We start from the raw sequence: 22,123 nt of genomic DNA on the forward strand, positions 1-22,123 counted from the left end.
TATTTTTATATTGAGTAAAAATGATTATTAAATTAGCGTAGTTTAAAATTCGAGAACAAATATTTTTTTGGAAATAGATTTATTTGTCTGGAAACGTTCTATCTTTTTTTAATCTTTTTCTAGTTAGTGTTAATTTTTGACATATTTTAAATTCAATTTTTAGTAAATGACGTTTAGAAATTAACCTCGCCAAATTATCATCGATTGTCATTCTTCAACGTCTGCGTCTTTGACGTCATTTTTTTTTCGATCATACGGTATTAAAGAGCGTAAAATAACTAATCAATGTCAAAGTCGCTGTATAAAGCAGAAGAAAAAATATTTATAGGGTACTATACAATTACAGTACCTAATAAATTTGTTACTTCCACTAACTTTACATCAATGTATATTTGTGTGGAAGAGCTAAAGATTTATAAAACAAAGCACTGATACGACATTTTTTATATTGCCTGCGGTAACGAGCAAAAGACAAACGAAAATAAATAGTAAAACATTAACTTTTTCTCTCTTTTCCTTTGATATTTTCAATAAGTATAAACAGGAATCAATTTCACGGTCGATATTCTCAGTCGAATTTCATTCTTTATTTATCTTAACTGATGTGTTCAATCTGTTTGATTTTTCAAGTATATAATTCTTGGCTAAAAGGAATGATGTTGTTTGGATTGGGATATACACAGTGACTTGGATTTATAAATTACAGTATTAATTTTATAAGATTGGGGAAATGAAAGTGAAGTATACAAAGTTGTTACACGTAATTATTTGACGTTTTATATAAAATTGATTTTTCTTATTTTAGTAAAAATTAATAGTCTAAGAGCTAGCAATGTTTTCGAGAAAGTATTTTAAGACGTCTGGCTCTTTGATATATATTTTACTATGCTTTCTGGAACAGCATGCGACCCGTGTGGCTGCCGATACCCGTTGCGTTCACTACTGCGCATCGAAAGAAGATCCTATATTTTTTATTAATTTAGTCCTATAAATTCTACTATTGAATATAACTCGAACATGTCTCCATAGCGCAGTGCGTATAGTTTCCGACCACGAACCGATTATTCAGAGTTCGAATCCGGGTCAGGTCAAAGAGTTTAAAATAATTCTGGTAATTAAAAAAAACATATATTTAATACTTTACTATCAGAATATAAACGAAAATAAAATAAAAAAGTCTTGGACCTGACCCGGATTTGAACTTGAATCATCGGTTCGTGGTTGGAAGCTCTACGCACTGCGCTATGAAGACATGTTCGATTAATATTCAATACTAGAATTTAAAGGACTAATAAAAATATAGGATCTTCTTTCAATGCGCAGTAGAGAACGCAACGTTTACCGGCAGCCAGGCGGGCCGCATGCTGTTCTAGAGAGCATAGTAAAAGATATATCAAAGAGCCAGACGTCTTAAAATACTTGTTTTTCTGACGTTAAATGAAAAATGTTTTACTTCTGCCCTGTAGTTTGCTTTCTTCTTTATACCGGGTGTTTTTTTTTTAAAGTGGCGCTACTCCTATAACTTTTTTTTCCTTTTTCAAACAAAAAAGTGAGAGTTAGTATGTTAGTATACGACCTAAATCAGGATTGATTGACGTACTCGATTATTTTCGGTGATTTTTATTATACTAAATGGTACTCTCGATATGTTTTAACTATACTTGATAGGAAATTACATTCTGAATAGCAGACATCTCATATGTCATTTTTTGACATTTTTATTTAAAAAAAATAGTTATTTTTTATACAAGACAATAAAATGGTATTTTATTCGACCGAAAAGATTAATTCACGAGCGATGAAATCGCGAGTGAATTAATTTCGGGAGACGATAATGCAATTTCATCATTGTGTATAAAACAATATTTTTTTCCACAGCGAGTTACGTTTTAAAAAATATTCAGAAATTATTATTTAAAGGAATTTATTGCGAGTAGAAAAAATATGGTGCTAGGTTGGGCGTTGGTTTTTATGTAATTTGACAAATATATAAAGCTCTTTAGTTTTAGTTTTTTACTCTCTCATTAGTTGTCAGTTTTGAGTCGAAATTTTTTAATTCTCTTTCGTGTCGATTGCTGATTGAATTGGGGCCAGAAATGGCTCAAAACGAAATAAGTAAATTACGAACAGATATTCAGGCTGAGGCGACAAACGCAATATCCATACTACTTCCATTTAAATCCCGAATAACTTATGAAAAGAAATACAACAATTTTTAAAAATAGAAGCAATTAAAAAACGTTCGAGAAGAAATAAAGTTTTTAACCTATCCTCGCTGTTAAAGTTTCATTTATTCTACCCTTGGGGTTAAAGGACTATTTTATCTACTATTTTTGATAGATATAAGGCAATTTTAACATTTAGTAATTTATGTTATATAAATAAACACCAAATCATGTCTTTTATTCCAAAATAAAAATAAAAACTTATAGGGGTGAGCTACTTAAAAAAAAACGGTATACCAAAAAACGTATTCACATAACTATTTAGAAATAAAAATTAGATGTAACACTCAAAATTAATCTACACATATAAATAATAAATTTAAGTATTTATCTCCTTGTAGAATGAGTAAGAGGGGAGGGGGAGGTTAATCACTGCAACCTTAATGATCTATTGTGTGCCCACCTTCCTTGAGTCATCACACAATCTATAACCCATCATACCACTGTTGTAAAGGGGACAGGGTATTTTCCATATTCCTCTGATAACAATTCATCCTCCTAGGGTACACACCCTTCCACGGTTGGAGTTTGGCCTTCCGTGCCGCTCTTCACAGTCGAGGGGCTTGCCTCCAGCTGAGGAACCCGTGAATTTTCTTTTGTCTTCATTTTCTCCACCTCTTTAACTTGGTCTCTCCTTAGATTATATATAGTCTTAGATACCGATGTTGCCCCGTATCTATAATAGAGGATATGTCCCTCTTTCTCTATTGCCTTCTTGGATTTGAGGTCAATTCCTATTGTGAGGACCTGACCATGACCCTCCTCCCTCGAGTTGGTGACTCGCCAACTCGATGGCTTTACATTGAAGTTCTGACCTTGGATAAGGCTCAGCAGGTATGTGGTGTCTTTCCCCCTTGCTCCTCGGCAGAAAGTCCGTTATGGCCGCCCCTTTAGAGATGTTTTCTCCCTTCACTGCAACCAGTTCCGGCCCTTGCCAATTTTTAAGGTCTTCTCCATTCTACATTATTTAACTCCTTACAACAGAGTCTTACATCTCCTTACTGTCGATATACTTAAATGAAGACACAATCAATTCTCACACAATTCACAATAATATGTTAAGCATCATTCAGAACCTCGCAATTAGTGGAATAAATTAGTGGTTTCTATTACACTTAATACTTAAAAATAAGTTTATACGATCATGCGCAATTTCTAAAAAATAAAATTAAAATTAATAGAATTTCCTAACAGCTTGCGGTAGTTGGTTGTACGAGCCCTAACAACTATATGTTGGGACAAGGTCATATTTTGGAATTATTGCCCTGGTTTTTCAAAATGACTGAAAAATATATGTTTAATTTTTTAAATATAAATGTAGCCATATATCCTAAACAACTTGACAATATTTTTATGAATTTGTAAATCAATCCATATTTACAGTAGTGGATTTTGTTCATAAAAGGACAAATTTGCCTGACAACTAAATGTTGGGACAAGTATTTTTAAATAATTAATATCATCATAGGCGGCTTTGCTATAAAAGTCACAAATGTCGCAAACTATTTACTTCAGCATTGACAGCTTGTAAGTGATTCGATACTTTGAGTAGTGAGACTTACTGTAAGTAATTTTAATTTTTTTAATTTTCAATTTTGTTAATTTAATCCAAAGTAATGGTCCGTGGAAAAGCTACAAATCAAAAACTACGCGAAATTATCATTCCTCAATACAGTATGGGAAAAACAATTCGAAAAATTTCTGATGATTTAAGTATTCCAAAAACCACGGTCTTTAATATAATAAAAAAAAATACGGCGAATTTGCCAATGTAGGCGTTAGAGGTAAAAGTTCGGGAAGGCCAAAAGTTGTATCTCAGAGAGATTTACGAAATTTAGTAAAAATTTGCAAGTCTGCGAGAAGAAGTACTCTTCACAAAGTAACAGTTAAATAGAATACTGTCACTGGATTAAATATATCAAGAGAATGTTGCCGAAAATATATCCATAAATGCGCTCTGGGGTTTTACAAGGTAAACTTTCTTTCGTGTGGATAATCAATTACCTGAAGATTATTGATACAAATTCTTATTTAGGCCAAAGAAAAACCGCTACTGACAGAAATTCAAAAGAAAAATCGCTACAATTGGGCAAAATCTAAATTACCGTGGACTCAAAATGATTGGAATAAGGTCATATTTAGCGATGAGTCTAAATTTGATGTTTGCGTTGGAGATCATCGAAAAAGAATAATACGAAATAAAGCAGAAGCCTTTCATAAAGATTGCTTAAAGAGGGTTGTTAAATTTCCTAAGGGGATTATGGTTTGGGGTTGCATGTCAGCAAGAGGTTTGGGCAAATTAAATTTTATAGATGGCACTGTTAACGCCCAAAATTATCAACATATACTTGAGACCTCACTTTTGCCTAGTGCTCAAGAATTGTTTCCAAACGAAGACTATATTTTTCAACAAGATGGAGCATCGTGCCATTCAGCAAAATCAACTAAAAATTGGTTCGGTAATAATAATATAAAACTTCTATCCCATCCTGCAAGTAGTCCGGACCTCAATGTTATAGAAACTGTGTGGTATAAAATGAAGCAATATTTAAGAAACCACCCTCAACGAACAATTTTTGATTTGCGTACAAAACTGCAGGAAATTTGGGATAATTTTTCTCCTCAAATGTGCCAATCTTTGGTAAATACAATGCCATTAAGAGTTCAGGCAGTTGTTAAGGCGAAAGGTGATGTAACTCCGTATTAAACAAATTTCTTGTTGTGCTGTCCCAATATATAGTTGCCAGCAAATTTGGCTTGATTTTGGCAAAATAAGCTATTATCAAAAGTGATTTGTTTGCAAAGTTATAAAAATATAGTAAAATTGTCTAGATGATATTGTAATGTTTGAATTTAGAATAATAAACAAAATAAATTGAGTCGTTTTAACAAATTACTATTTTTATTGCAAAAAAAGACCTTGTCCCAACATATAGTTGTTAGGGCTCGTATGTATTTAGCTTATAAAATAATAAATTTTTGATTTCTAACCACAATTTCTCTTGATGAATAATAATCAAAGGTCAAAATTATATTCCCAGCAAATTTTGTATATATTTTTTTTGTATTACTAAGTTTAATTAGTGGAAAAGTCAAAAGGTTGTTAACTTTTTCTACTAATTGAAAATGACTACCACTAATTTAGACTTTCTGAATGCTTACATTGAAGTTAAAGGAACAAACTTCTACGCTAATTGAAACCACTAATTTATTCCACTAATTGCAAGGTTATGAATGAAGCTTTATACAAAATTAATTGTATCCCAGTGAGAAATAAAACAATAATAATATTCCTAAAATATGCAAATATTTTTTGTCGTTTTTGTTTAACAAATGAAATGAATATATTTATATTCCAAACCGGTAATATACTTTTTCTTGTTAATCATAAAATATGTTCGGGGAAAAACGAAAAAACAATGTTTATTGTCGGTGAAACTTTTGTATAAGAAGAAGATATTATATATTAGCTGCGACCTGTCAAAAATCGTAATAAACAACAGATAAAAGAAGTAGAATATAAACTTGGGCGGAATTCGCAATATGAATTACGACTTCCCGGAGATTTGTCATACAGGCGGCATTTCCCAAAGGCTTATATTTTGCGCCAAAAAACGAAATTTAAAAATATACTACGAAGGCTGAATATTTTTCGATAAATAAAAATGCTGTTCAATTTTTTTTAAGAATACTAAACAAATGTTGGTTTAATGCTTTGTGATTAAGTAGCGAGAATGAATATAGCTGATTCTTAGATCTGAAGTCCACTTAATAAAATTATAATGCTATACCTATACCTAAAGCTCAAATTATTTATTATCGATTAAAAAAATATAAAAAAATCTTTATTTTAAAACTACGTATTTTAAAATGACTTTATTTTACTTCATGCTCATAGAAATAAGTAAACCCAGGAGGTTTACCGGATAACTGGATTTAATTTAATTTTAACTGGATTCCGATCATCCAGTCCGGTGTTATTAACATTTAAATAAAAACAGATCTAACCTTCCCTCATCACTTTATTTTAGCAGATAGGGGAAAATGGTTCTAACAAAAAGATCCAAAATTTACTGAAGATTATGAAGCTATTATTTATAATACATCGTATCTAGGGAAAATTTCTTAAAAATTCCATTTTGTGATGTTCCATAGCAGTTACGCCCTCTAGCGGCTGTTCTACAAACTTGAAAATAATTTCCAGCTATTTCTCATGGTCTCTCTAGTTATAAATATTTTTTTCCGCAACCCTACGACTAATACTTTCCGAGATACAGCCGAGAGCTATTCTGAGTGGGACACCCTGTACAACTGTGAGAAACGCCTCAATGTAGTATTGAGCAACAAGAAGAATTGGAAGAAAGAAACGTTTACTCAGCAATTAAAAGACCATATCATAACTTGGTATACTGATGCTTCCAAAAGCAAAGCAGGCACAGTGATCGAATTATTTGGATCGAGAACTAAATACTCCGAACTGTTAGGCACCTATCCCAGTATCCTACACGCAGAAATCTACGCTATCGAAAGATGCGTACAGCTTATCTTAGATATCGGAATATAGAACTATCGGAAACAATAAATAGCCATCTTATCCGATAATCAAGCAGCATTAAAAGCGATCAACTGAGTAACCATCTATTCGAAATTGGTCAAAGAATGCCTAAAAAAGCTGAATAAATTGGGTAATGATAACAAAGTCTTCCTACTCTGGGTACCAGATTACCAAAGGATAGAAGGCAACAAAAAACTACACTAACTGGACCAGAACTGTTCTGCTTCCCAAATAGAAGCTAACTTAAAGCGAAACCCAAGAACCTGGAAGACTCCAACATTAACCTGGAATAGGAATCCTTCAACGGTCTAAGATACTCGAAGAAGTCTCTAAGACCTTACGACCGAGAAAAATCAAGGAGATTTTCCTTGATTTAAAGTAAGAACAATCTTCGGATTATAACAGGGTTTTTAACAGGGTACTGTCTCCTCAACGAACACTTCAGTAGATTGAAAGTAAGAAACAACGGCGAATGCAGATTCTGTTGGGGAAAAGGGGAACATCAGAATACTTCATTACTGAGTGCACCGAGATCAGCGAGAGTAATCAGCGACCACACATTCTTCGCCATAAATTTTGGCACTACTGATATCGGAGATGGAGAACTACCTTTTGTAAAACCATCTGATACTGGCTTTTGTCAAAGCCTTGAGACTGTATGATGATTTATAACTGAAGTAAAGAGGACACAATAGATCTGTAAGGTTTTCAGTGATTAACCCCCCTCCCATTCATTCTACATTCTACAACCATCGGTACGTGCATAATACGGGTTTGATAAGGTAAATTTGGTATTCGCGAAGAAAGAGGTTTTTACAAGTTTTGGTAGTATATATTTGAGAATATTGGGTTGATTTGAATAAATATTTAAAAATAAAGCCACAGATGGTACATATAAATTTAAAATTACCCGTTTTCATTTCCGAGATAATATCATCAACTTGGATCTTCTATATCTCTTTAAAAAAAAATTGTGGCCTCCCAAATGCAGTGATGTATGACACTTACCAAAAAAATGTTGCCTGTTTTTTACACACAGATAATTAAAGTAATCCATAAACTCATAACTTTTTAACATATTTTCTCTTAGATACGGCATTTTATTGAGCATCAAACTGAGCAACTTTGCCTCCATTTAACCGATCCTGTATCTCTTACGGTTTCCGAAATCCCAATGATGAGCGTCGAATTCGAGCCATATATTATATTATAATTCGAGTACATATATTATAAAATATAAATTCATCAATAATTCTATTAAGAGTATGAATAGTTATACGCAATTCCTAAAAAGAGTTATAGAACACATCTTGAAGAAGCCCGATGAAGATATTAAGAAAACATCGAACGGTTATACGTTTTAATTAAACCTTTCAAAAATCCTATACGCAAGAAAAATAACAAAATCATCATCATTCAATTACGGTAAGCCTACCATTACCGGAATTCCTATTAATCCGAATGATGCTTGTATATCCCTTTAATTTCCGTTTTTCGTTTTTCTCTGCTCTTATCCTTATTTTCGTTAAAAGACTAATCAATCAAACATTTACGGAACGACAACCATAAAAGAAAGTTTGCGTTTGATTTTGCTTCCGTATTTTAATTTTCGGTATATTTTCGGGTATAGAGGTATTGTTTTAAAAGTATAAATTACCCAGCCACGTCAATCTGTTGTTGAATACTTCCGTATAGGATTTATGTTTGGATGAGTTGATTTTTGCGCCCGTTAAGCAATTTGTGTTTAAGTATAGCATTGGTGAATTTATATATACGAATTTTTAAAGCATTTATTATACAGAGTGAGTCTTAAATAAGTGCAAATATTTTTAGGGGTAGTGTATTTTGACCCCAGAAACACGAGTTTTTTTTTCCAAAAATTGCAAATTTTCGAAAAAAAAATTGGATCTTTTTAGTTTTTATCTATACTAATATATAAAATCCTTAAGTGACTGACATGCTGATTAATCACGATCCTGCTCAAACCACTCAACGTAAGAAGCTCAATTTTGGCATACAGGTTGATTCTAGGGTGTAGAGGTTCGATAAGAAGGGATTTTTCGAAATTCCAGTTCCAAGGGGGTGAAACAACCCCTCAAATATTACAATATTTTTTATTTAAAAAATTGTCAAGTTTCCGAAAAAACGCTTAAACACGTATATTTTATTTTGTTTTTTTACATATTTTAAGATTTTTTAAAAATGTATACAGGGTGTTTCGAAAAATTTGGTTATTGATTAATCACAATCCTGCTTCAAGCGCTTGACGTAAAAAGCTGATTTTTGGAAAACGGATTGACTTTAGGGTGTCGAGGTTCGAGAAGTGATTTTTTGAAACTCGAGTTCTAAGGGGGCGAAACCACCCTTCAAATATTAGTATATTTTTAATTTAAAAACCTGTGAGTTTTTCGGAAAAACCCTTAAACACGTATATTTTATTTTGTTGTTTTACATATTTTAAGATATTTTAAAAATTTATACAGGGTGTTTCATAAAATATGACCATTGAGTAATCACGATTCTGCTTAAACTGCTTGAAGTTTAAAGCTGATTTTTGGCAAACAGATTGAGTGTGGGGTGTAGAGGTTCAATAAAGAGGGGTTTGTCGAATCTCAAATTCCAAGAGGGTGAAAAACGCCTCTTAAATATTACAATATTTGTTATTAAAAAAACGGTTAGTCTTTCGGAAAAAGGCTTAGACATGCATAATTTATTTTGTTTTTTTACATATTTTGCGATTTTTAAAAAAATCATACAGGGTATTCCGAAAATTGCGTAATTGATTAACCACGATTCTGCTTAAACTGTTTGACGTAAAAAGCTTATTTTTGGCAAACGGATTTTTTGAAAGTCAAATTCCAACGAGATGAAACTAATCCTCAAATATTACCAGTTATATAGTAATCGCATATTGTTTTTTCTCATGCTGGCATAAATGTGAGAATATTTTTTCCGGTTTGTATGTTAATAGAAATTCTTGCTTTGCTTTATCATCACCATTACGAATGATTAATTCGACGCGAACGAAGTCGTGGGTACACGCTAGTTCTTGATAATATTATAACATAGATAGTAGATTAAATTTACAAGAAAGAAAACTTAGAAAAGATCCAGTGGTTTTCAAAATTTAATCAAAAAATTATTTTTTTTGGACATTTTCAAAGTGAAATAACTGGGATATCTTGGACTTATTTGAAAAACGGTAAAGAGAAAATATATTTTTTTATCGAGGTCTACCAGGTCTGAAATTAAATAATAATAAATATTTGAGGTTTATTTCCGAGAAAAATATTTTACCCACTTGATTCCGCAAACTGTCTGAATCCATTTTTGCTTTTGATCAATCCAACAACCACGCAATTACGCCATTGACATTTTTTCGGCAATTTTATTATCATTTGAAGTCACAACACAATGCAGTGCCCTGTTTGGTTTCTTTTTCACTAAATTTATTACCCGAAATAGTGTTACATTACACAACCTTCGTACGTGAGAATTTTATAGCTTCAATAACTGCATTATTAAAATCCAAAATACTTAAATATTATGAGATAGTCACGATTTTAATATTATCTAAATGTCATGAACGGTAACCTGGCCGGCATGAAATACAGTTATGCGTGATTTTCATGCATCCGTTATCCGTTGATGCGATGGTCCGACGGCTCTCTGATTGGTCATAGCGTTTTTGCGCCAGTTTTCATCCGTAATGTTTTACTCCATAACGGACATTTTAACATAAAAAAGTGTCAAAATGTAACAAATTTAGTCTAACCCTAATAAAAATATAATAGTACAAGAGCTAGCAACGTCGGAAAAACGAGAATTTTAAGAAAGCTGTGAAAAGCTTTCCTGGCCAAAAGTACGGGCCGTCTGGTTGTTGGTAGACTATTGCGGTCACTACTTCGCCTCACACCTGTTCAGGGTATCCCATATTTGTGTGGTTTATGGGATCTCTCGTTTATGGGATTTCTCGTCTTCACATTACTTTGCTACTTTTTTATGAAACTAAATATGCTACATATATGTTTCTCCTAGCCTCCTTAGTTTCTGAAATACAGGGTGAATTTGTGATGCACAGTAGTGAACAGATGTTGAATATAGATATGATGCGCAGTAGTGAACGCAATGTCTACCGGCAGCCAGACGATCCAAGATATATTACAAAACCATCATTCTTAAAATTCTCTCTCGAAAACGTTGCTATCTCTTAGACTATAAGTAAAACAGTGAAATCGTTATGGAAATAAAAATATAAAATGACACCAATCACAAACAAATCGTATATCCGATGAACGGAGGCATCAGAATGCAATAAATTTAAAATGTGTAATTTTCTAACCAATTGAAGTCTTTAAATTCAACCAATAAAATTAACATCATATCATCGTATCGTCGGATAAAGGATGCATGAAAATCAAACTTTAGTCGGACAGTTCATATTTCTGCCGTATCGAGCGTTGCTGTTGGAATTTTAAAAATCCGTTAAAATGCACCAAGCCACTATAAAGCGGCGGCTATACGGTAGCGACTTGCTTGCACGTTATAGTTTGCGCAAACTAGAAGGAAGGTGTCCACATGATGCAAGTAAGAGCGTACATTCATCATTATTTTTATTTTGAACTTGTGGTTCCGTTTGCGGAAATGTCAAGTGACCAATTAATTATTATTTTTGTATTACTTATTATTAAAGAAAAAACAGCAAAATAAACTATATAGATCGAAGTGGGGTAAAAATTGGCTTTTAAATAGAAAACCATTTTCTTGTACGCATTTTTTCTGTTTCTACAGGAATAATCTTTCGATTTTATCTTCCATAGGCACGGCAACGGTCGATATATTTCAACGAAACTCCTCATAAACTCCTTATTGAAATAAGTATGCATATCAGACATGTTCTAAGAGCTGAAAAATAATAACACAAAACCCACAAGAGTCACAAAACTGTAGCTTGAACTTGCTGATACCGTCTACACGTATGATATCACCGCACAAACTGGTTTGCGCAAACTAAAATCTTTAGCAGCGCGACGTTTACGCAGGCCGCGCTTGTTGGTTTGTGCGTGCTACCGTTTTACCGTCTACACACAGCGAGTTTCCGATACAAACAGGTTTGCGCAGGTAAGATTGTGGTAAAGCTTGTACGTGTAGCCGGCCCTTAAAGGTAAATATATTTTTACCTCAATTTTAAGCATTCACACCATGAAAGAGATACATAGATCTTAGTTTTGCCTTTAATTTTGTTTACCTTTTATAAAATGATAAATATTTGAACTGAATCGTACTAATAATAGACTTCAAAGATAAAATAAAACGATGCACAAAGACATACAACCTTATGACTAATATAGCGTGTAGCTGAGTAAAAGGGACGAATAAGGACTAAATAAATAATAACTGCTCGTCATTAACTTTGCATGAAACGTAAAGGGTATTTGGTCTTGGTGTTTATGTACATAATTATATACATTAAAGGATATGAGGTAGAAATATATTAAATATAAAGTATAATAATAAATTAAAATCTCATTCATAGTCATGTTTTGTTAATTATTGCACTTTATTTTAGGTTATTGTGGTCATATTTAATTTTAAACTTTAGTTTGTTCGTTCTTCATGGTAATTTAACAGTTGCGTCGTTGTTCTTCCGTAGCGGAGATATGCAAATGTTCTGTAATTAGGATTATATTTCGTAAGATCTATATTCCAATTTAAATGATAGCTCACCCGTATAATTTTAGCACACTTTTTAATTTAACACCCTTTTCTTATTTTTTTAGATATAAAATCGAGATTTGGTATGTTAGTATATGACATAAATTAGGATTGATTGACATATTCAGTTGTTTTCGGTTATTTCCTTTTTCACCGGATATGACTACAAATTTTAATTTTTAAATGGTACCCTCGGTATTTTGTTACTTTATTTGAGAGAAAATGGCATTCTAAATAGACAACATATCATATATGTCAACTTTTGATATTTTCGGATATGATTTGCAACATGCGATTCAATAACAATTTGACACGAAATACCAAATGTGTGGTACCAAATTATTCGTAAACAATGCTTTTCCCAAATATGCTAATAAGCCACCTTCGTTCTATTTGAAAAAAAAGATTAAACAGACGATTTGGGCATCTTTTAACCGGCCAGGACAAGACACTAAAAACATTAGAAGATCAAATCTATTTTTCCAAGGCTCCTTGATTAAAAATTAGTGTTTTTACCAGAGCCATGGCACTCTAGATAGAAATTTAAAATACAATTTTGTTTTAAGTGATAATGTCAAAAGTTAACATATGACATATCAAACTATTCAGAGTGTCATTTTATATCGAATAAAGTAAAAAAATACGGAGTGTGCCATTTAAAAATCAAAACTTGTAGCCATTTCCGATGAAACAGGAAGTGGCCGAAAAGAATTGAATACGTCAATCAATCCTAATTTATGTCATATACTAAAATACCAAATCTTGTTTTTTTTCCGAAAAAATAAAAAAAAGTTATAGGGGTGAGCCACTTAGTTAAACGCACCCAGTAGATAATGTTTTAATAATACATTTTTCTGAATATAAATAATATTATACGAATTCAAATTATATTAAATTAGAGAAAGTATATTAAGTTACTAGCGTGTACCAGCGACCTCGTTCGCGTCGAATTAATCATTTGTAATAGTGATGATAAAGCCAAGCAAGAATTTCCATTAACATACAAACTAGATAAAATTTTCTCACATTTATGTCAGCATGAGAAAAAACAATATGGCGATATTATTATATAACTTGGTAAAATTTGAGGGGTAGTTTCATCTCGTTGGAATTTGACTTTCAAAAAATCCGTTTGCCAAAAATAAGCTTTTTACGTCAAGCAGTTTAAGCAGAATCGTAGTTAAGAAATTATCCAACTTTTTGGAACACCCTGTATGATTTTTTAAAAAAAATTAAAATATGTTAAAAAAACAAATAAATTATGCTTGTCCAAACGTTTTCCCGAAAGACTAACGGTTTTTTAAATAACAAATATTGTAATATTTGAGGGGCGTTTTCAATCTCTTGGAATTTGAGATTCGAGAAACCCCTGAACCCATGAACGTTTTGATAATGAAAATTAAAATTACTTATTCGATTCAAGTATTTGGGTAAAGGGTCGTTTAGACTCTCAGTTAATTTGAGCAAACTGCACCAATAAATCGTAAAGTCAGCAAGTAAACAGAAATTGTTATAGCCCAATAAAATAACGTGAAAATGACATAAACAATAATAAATTCATTTCTAAAATATAAAAAACTCGCTTTCACCTCAACAAACCTTGTATTTTAAATTAATGAGCTACGACTAATTGAGGTATTCACAAAATTTTAAAACCAACAGCAATCAAGTTCCGCACAACTTGATAAATTACGATTCCCTTAACATAATGAAATGTACTTTCTCGAAACACCAAGCTCCTAGCAACAGTTATCAATCATTCGAAATAAAATTTAACGAACTTTGAAATTTTCTAAGTAATATTAAGCTTTATTAAACTGCCTTTTAAGAATTAGTATTATAAAATCCAAGGATTCGATGTGTGATGTACGTATTAGTTTTCCACGCAACCCTTTCAAACTAACTACGTAGCGTAAGCAAAAATGATTAAGAACACGCAAAAATTAACTGTAATAGTACGCAATATAATTTTTTCTCAATAAGATTTAAAATTCTTGCATTTTTTTTTGGATTTTATGCAATTATTTTTGCTTTCCAAACTGCAGTGTAAATGCAATTAATAACAAAAGGTTTACAAAACTAGAAAACGCAATAATTAAAATTAAATAATTAATTGTAGCAAAAAAAAATGAAAGAAGTAGATACAGTAAGTCTTAAAAGAAATTAAAAGGCTGTGAAAAATGTGATGAAAATTTGCATAAGAGATATTTCAAACATAGTATAAAATTGTGACTAAAGTCTGTCTAACGAATAAATATGTTATGATAGAAGGAATCTGTAATTTAATATACAGGTAAATTCTATTTTCTGTCATTTTTTGAGTGTCGTCTGTCAAATTCTATCCTGGCTCGTTGGAAAAAGTTCAGTTAGAGTAAATCAAGAGTTCAAGAGTCAAGAACGATTTGGGACAAAAATATAGGTATCATTTTTCTATAAAAATTAAATATCTCAGATACCCAAGAGCATACCCCATTCTATCCCACCAAGGGATAGAAAGTAATTAAAAAGCAAACAATCTAGCCAGAAAATGAGCGAACACTCCTCTAATTGGACCAGAACCGTTCTGTTTCACACGTGGAAACCAACTTAAAGCAGAACTCAACAAACTGGAAGACTTGGACATCTGTAACTTGGAATGAAAATCCTCCAACGGTCTAAGATACCCTCAGAGCAGGACTTGCAACCGAGAAAAATCAAAGAGTTTCCTAGGTTTAAGTAAGAACAATGTTCTAATTGTTACGAGATTTTTAACAGGACACTATCTCAATGTCTCAATGGACATCTCAGTAGACTGAAGCTAAGAAAAAATGGGAAATGCAGATTTTGTGGGTAAAATAAGGAAATGCCAGAAGACCTCACCACTGAGTGTAGCGAGAAGGCAACTATTCGTGCCATAAACTTTGGTGCGACTAATATCCGAGATGGAGAACTAACCAGTGTAAAACCGTCTCAGATACTGGCTTTTTTTAAAACCCTGAAAGTTTATGATGAGTTATAATTCAAGAAAGGGTGACACAGTAGATCTATAAGAAGTTCACTCCTCCCATACAATCTACAATACCCAATAGCAACAGGTCAAATTTTATCATATGAATTTTTATCAAAATAATAAAAATAATATAATTAACTTAATGTTAAAATTAAGAACAAAGTCCAACCCACTGTCAAAAAAGTCTTTATTAGTGACCGGTTTCGGCATTTCCAGTCATCATCAGACCTTTGTCACACAGAGTTTGATTTTATATGCATATAAAATCAAACGAACAACTGTTTTTGACAAAGGTCTGATTATCAGGACAAGACACTAAAAACATTAGACGATCCAATCTATTTTTCCAAGGCTTCTTGATTAAAAATTAGTGTTTTTAACACAGTCATGGTACTCTAGATTAAAATTTAAAATACAATTTAAGCAAAAATATCAAAAGCTGACATTTGATATATCATTATATTTAGAGTATCAGTTTCTATGGAATAAAGTAAAAAAAATACCGAAGGTACCATTTAAAAATCAAAGGTTGTAGTCATTTCTGGTGAAACAGAAAGTGGACGAAAATAATTGTATAAATCAATCAATCGTTTTTTTATTTGGAAAAATAAAATATAGGGGTGAGCCACTTTTGAGACGCACCCGGTATTGCCTATCTTGCGGATATTTAAAAAAAATCTGTTGATTTTAATAGATGAGCTATTTTAATCACTTTGATCTTAGCATCCTTTTAATTCTGATTATTAGCATTCATTTTATTTTTTATCTATGTTAGAAAGAGAAAAATATATTTTCTAAATTCATTACTCTAAATATACACCATATCTAGTTATTCTTGAGCCACAACCATATTTTATCCATATTTTGTCAACGTTCAGCACGTTCATTATACCATTTTAAAATTTTAAAAATTACCAGTTCTAGCGTTCTCTAAAATTTCAAAGTCAAAGTCATTCGTTTCAAATTTCGTAAGTCATGATTTTCGTTAACGTCTTTGACGATTTTATGGATCATTGGAATGCCATTTTCAAAGAAATATTGATGGATTTTTCAACCTATTTTGCTTCTTTCAAAATATCCTACTCTATCATCCTTTATTTCATATTTCAAGTATTTTAGAAATCTACTTTTATGCAATTGTATTCGCAAAGCAATGTTTAAAATCATTTCCAATTTAGGATCGTTAGAGAATAATTCTTATTTCTAGTTTCCTACTTGTTTTTTCTACTGTTTCCTACTGTTTAGGATGAAATAAATCTTTATATGTGAAAGATTTTTATATACTACAAATATATTCTTGAAAAAGCCCTTTTTACTCGTAAAAGAAATTTGCCAAATCAACAAAAATGCTTAACGTTTCAAGGGGTATACAACTATTTGATATTACCTAGGCATCTTTCAAGAATTCACCCCACTACAAAGGTATAGACATTATAAATCGATGCTTTTAGTTTATAAAACTTCAGCAATCAACAATTTTGTTACTACTAATTGATATCGTCTATAAAAACGCCAACTCTGTTCCAAAAGTATAATATAAGATGGCTATTTTGATTAGTTGTAAATTACTTTGTGTACAACTTACGACCGAGTAAAATCAAAGGTTTTCCTTGATTTAAGTAAAATCTTCGGATTGTCACGGGGTTTCTAATAGGACACTGTCTCCTCAACGAATACCTCAGTAGGCTGAAGCTGAGGAACAACGGTGAATGCAGATTCTGTGGGAAAAATGGAGAAACACCTTATCACTGAGTGCGCCGAGACGACGACCATTCGTGTCATGAACTTTGGTACGGCTGATGTCGAGGACGGAGAGCTAGCCTCTGTGGAGCCGTCTGAGATACTGGCTTTTGTTAAAGCCTTGAGACTGTATGATGAGTTATAATTCGTTATAACTCAAGAAAGGGGAACACACAATAGATCTGTAAGGTCGCGGTGATCAACTCCCCTCCTAAACATTGCCGATAAGGGCTTTCTAATTTGAACTTGAGTGACTCTAACTTAACTATAGAGACTAGATTGTAAATAATACTACTAAAAATATTTAAGCAATTTATTAAAATATTAAAAAGTTAAATATATATAAAAACAATGAACGAAATGTAAAATGAAATATGTTAAGATAAGCAAATTGAATGGTAAGAAAAGAAAAGAAAATTTAAATCAAACGAAGTAACTAAATCTGTGATGTCAAACTCCCTTATCTAACTTATACTAGGTACAGTCAGGGTGGTTTACAAATAGCAAATCTAAATCTAACCTTATGTAATCAGTCTTACTATAATGTCTTGAAACTACTTGAAACTACTCGGAAGTCCCTCCGGCTGAGCTACGGTGTGTATAGCTATAAGGTGGCTACGACGGTGTACAGCAGCTCGATACAATGTCACTGGAGCCCTTGGATGTTAGCAGAGGTACAGGCACCAGGCAGGTGTAGAACTTCAAGGACTACACGGACAACAGGAACGGATGGAATTCTGGACTGTTCTGTGCTCTACGGTCTGGATCGGTCTTCTTGCTCTACAATTACGAACAACCAAATAAGATTTAAGAAAGATAACACTCAACTAATCTTTCTACACCACGTGGGCGTGTAAAAGTCGAAAACCAGTCAACAATATGAACAAAAATCAGTTGAGCATTGACTTAGAATAGGCAAAAGAATTATAGCATACCTTGGAACCTACTCGGGGACTTCTTGGGCACGTGGAATTGGAATATCGGTCGGAAAATTTGGCTATTTAATCCCTTAACGGATATTTGGTCGGTGGTCCATGTAAACTCAACAAAATTCAACCACGTCTCTGACCAAATGTGTTCCGGAAGACTTAATCCTTCACATGAAGACCTGCTAATTACCAACAGGGAATGCTTCACGAAACGGCCAGCCAGTTCTTCACGACGATATTCTCGGTCGGGGAGTACACAATAAGTGATGCAAGGATTCGATTTCCTTCACAAAATTAGATTTCAACCGGAAATCTCCCTCCAGGATATAGATAGAGAACTATATATCTCGACTAGTTCAACTCACAAAAAAGCATAAATAAAAAACTATGTTCTAGAATATTTTCCCCAGCCATATTCCATATCCGGTCAATGAACGAACTTAACTCAGAAATTCCCACAATTAAATGAACGAATTGCACACTGCGATCCACAACAAAAATAAACAATTTAACTACGAAATTTTATCTGGTAATTATAAAATTTCAACAACCAAAACAAAGGATAAATAAATCCAAAACCATCTGATTTGATCTGACAGTGAGAAGTGACGGACAGGTGATGATCAAAGATAAAGAGACAAAAATCCTACTGCATCCAGTGACAATGTGTAGCTGTAGCTGTATAATATCGCGGTGTATATTCTGTTGCATCATCGTAAAATACCAAATAAAATAATATTTAACAATAAAATTATAGTAAACATGATGCAAAAATAATAGTTATTTGCGATAATTTATGAGCTAGCACACAGAGGTTGTAGCGATGAAATTTAACTGTTACAACATTCTACATTCTAGTTTCCCATTTGCCAACGAAAGATGAAACAGAAAGAAATTACAGTAGGAATGTAGCTGTGTGTAATGCACATTCTCTTTCATTAGTTGATAAAATAATTAGAAGACGTAGGTATATGTTTGCGATTTCTGAAAATTCGACTTTTCAAGTGGAGAAAGATACGTCAAAATATTTTTCAATACCGTTCGATAGAGAGTTATCCCGTGGTTTAAAAATAATTTTAAAGAATATTAATTATAAACCTGTATATAGTGCTAATAATAAATTACAACAATTATTAGGTAATCCTAACGATAAAACACCTCAACTGGAAAGGTCGGGTATTTACGAAAATTTCGTGTAAAGATTGTAATTAGAAATAGGTTGGTCAACTTGGAAGATCAATATTAAATAGATTTAAAAAACATATTATGTCTCAGAGAAGATAAGGCAAACCGGATAAATCTTGTGTTGCTCAACATATTGTGGAAAAAGAACATTGTATAGATATTAATAATTTAAGGTCAAAATTAATAAATGTAAAGCTAGTATGGACAGTAATATATAGGTAGTATGTAAGGTGAATTATCAATTATATCAACATATGTGCCATGCAAACTATTGATTTAATGCGGTGTTTATTTTAATTCTTAATTAATATTTTTACTATTTTAATATATTAAATCTCTGCGAAAATCCATTTCAAATATTTTGATAAACCAGTTTGATGTTTATTTTGTATGGAGGTGTTTGGTTTTAATTATCGTCAGATAACCCGGGACATCAAGTCCTCGTAATCAATATCAATACTAAGCTAACAAACCCGTGTAACAATCACGTGATCTCATGGTCACTTGAACCATAAAGCTTCCGTTAATTTCTCATTAAAAATAGGAAGATAAGTCTAGAGTCAAAAATGTCATATGTAGACGTTATTTTCACGTCATTTGTGTGATCTCAATATAACTTTTATATTTAACAAAATAGATTTGTAATTTCTGGATACACGCGTTGCTAACTATGTTAACATCATCAGCAGATAATATAAATTCGACTAAAAAACGTGGCTTTTGCGATCCGCTGATAATGTTAACATGATTAGCAAGACATCCCTCCAAAAAGAGAGAGAAGACGTTTCCCTGATAGCAATAAGATCGTTTTTATTTTCAGTTATAACTTCTATGTATAAAACTAAATAAATTTTAAATCATAATTTGTTTAATTTGGAAACTATTAACTTATTAAACTCTTTCTTACGACAAATATCGCTGCCTAAGTTTAGTAAATAATATTTACTGTACGGTTTTCTGCGATTTTGCAGATTTTTGAGTCTGATGCAGATCTTATGCGACATTGATGAATAACATAATGAAGCAAATTAAACTGTTTACTGTTGACGCAGCACCTCATGATTGTTCATATTCCCGAAAGTTTCTTGGGAATACAATAACAACACAATAGAAATGCATTTTTTCAGTATTATATTTTATAAGATGTTCGACAATACTGCAATTTGTACTACACCTTTCATATACCTATATTTTCCAAATATTGCAGGAACTTTTATAGACAATGTCATTATCGTAAATTGGGCGATATTATTTTTTTTGTTTACTGACATTTATAACTGAATATTTAGACATACGATCTCCAATTTAATGCTACTCGTAATCAAATATCACACTCCCCTATGTAATGTTATCCACAGTAAACAAGATAGTCGTATCTCTCTAGCCTAGTTTTCGACGAGATACATCCAAATCCGAAAATTGACGCGGTGGTCCATGACGCACCAATATTTATTTAACTTACCTAACGTAAAATTGTTAGGTATGTTAGGACTAATAACTAGAATGTTTGTGTGTCCTTTTTTAAATATTTGTGTCCTTTTTTAAATACGGATCTGAAATTTTTCTTTTCTTTTTTAAAACCTTATGACATCGAAAACTTCAAATCGACGTGACGAAAACCAAAGAAATAAGGTTAAATACTCTCAACAACCAAGATCTATACTTTTCCAACCGAGCCATCTGAAGAGTTGATGAATTTCAGTATCTGGGAAGTGTGGTTTGCAGCCATGGGGGCACGGAGAAAGATATAGAGAAAAGAATCTTGAAGGCACAAAGAGTTAGTTTGGAACTCCTCCATATATAGAAAAAATAAGGTCCAGCTATTGAATAGCAATGTAAAATTTATTTTGTTTTATGGATGCGAAACATGGAAGGTTAAGCGTTGTCTCATGGATCGCCTGCAGCTGTTTGTTAACAAGTGTCTTCAAAGAATACTGAGAATTTTCTGGAATATCACAAAATAAAATAGATGTCGAAATGAAGAAAAGAAAGTGAGGCTGGATTTTGCACATTTTGCGTAGACTACACAGAGATATGGCAAGACAGGCACTTGAATAGAATTCACAGGAAAGACGCGTCAGAGGAAGACCAAGAGTTAACCTGGAGAAGAAGAGTAATCTCTGAAGCCCTAGAGATTGAGAAAACATGGGGAAAGATAAAAAACTGCCTAGAATAGGATCTTCTAAAATTTTTTGTAATTTAATTGTATTAATTCTTTTGGTAACATATTATATATTGTGTAGTTTCTGTTGTTAGGTTTTTGTGAAAGTTTTTTTAGTGCTCTTGGCTGTTCTGATATTTGATTTTCTTCCCACTCTAGTTTCGTAAGTGTGTATTTGTTTGTTCGTTTTTAAAGAAATATTGGTTTTTATTAATTTATTTTTGATTATGTGATATTTTATTAATTAATACATTATGATATTTTATTAATTGAATTTGTTTAGTTCTTTTGTTTTTTTAGTATTTTTCTTCTGTCGGTGTTAAATATTATTTTAGTATTTTATTTTGGTGTCTTTGTAGCATGTTTATGCTTTTTTCCGTTGTATTACTCCACGATATATTGGTTTCTTCATATTTGGTGGTATTATGTCTTTAAATTTTAGGAGTGTGGCAATTGTTCTGGCATTTTCTTTTTTTTTAACTATTTATATGCGTATCCCATTTTAAATTGTTATGAATTTTAATTCCGAGGTAATATTTCAGTCTTTTGTTTGCTTTTTTATATTAAATCTTTTAAATTCTGTTTTGGAATAATTTATAGTTAGTGAATTGTTGAAGCACCACA

General features: G+C 32.1%; 1 protein-coding gene across 2 annotated transcripts in view; it reads left to right on the top strand.

The window, feature by feature from the left end:
• The window catches only part of LOC115875498 (beta-alanine transporter), a 934,216-nt gene that overhangs the window by 161,531 nt on the left and 750,562 nt on the right, over positions 1 to 22,123 (top strand). The gene's annotated exons all lie outside the window — the stretch shown is intronic.

This window comes from Sitophilus oryzae, unplaced genomic scaffold, assembly GCF_002938485.1.
Source record: "Sitophilus oryzae breed Bouriz unplaced genomic scaffold, Soryzae_2.0 scaffold_1389_pilon_pilon, whole genome shotgun sequence".
NCBI lineage: Eukaryota > Metazoa > Arthropoda > Insecta > Coleoptera > Curculionidae > Sitophilus > Sitophilus oryzae.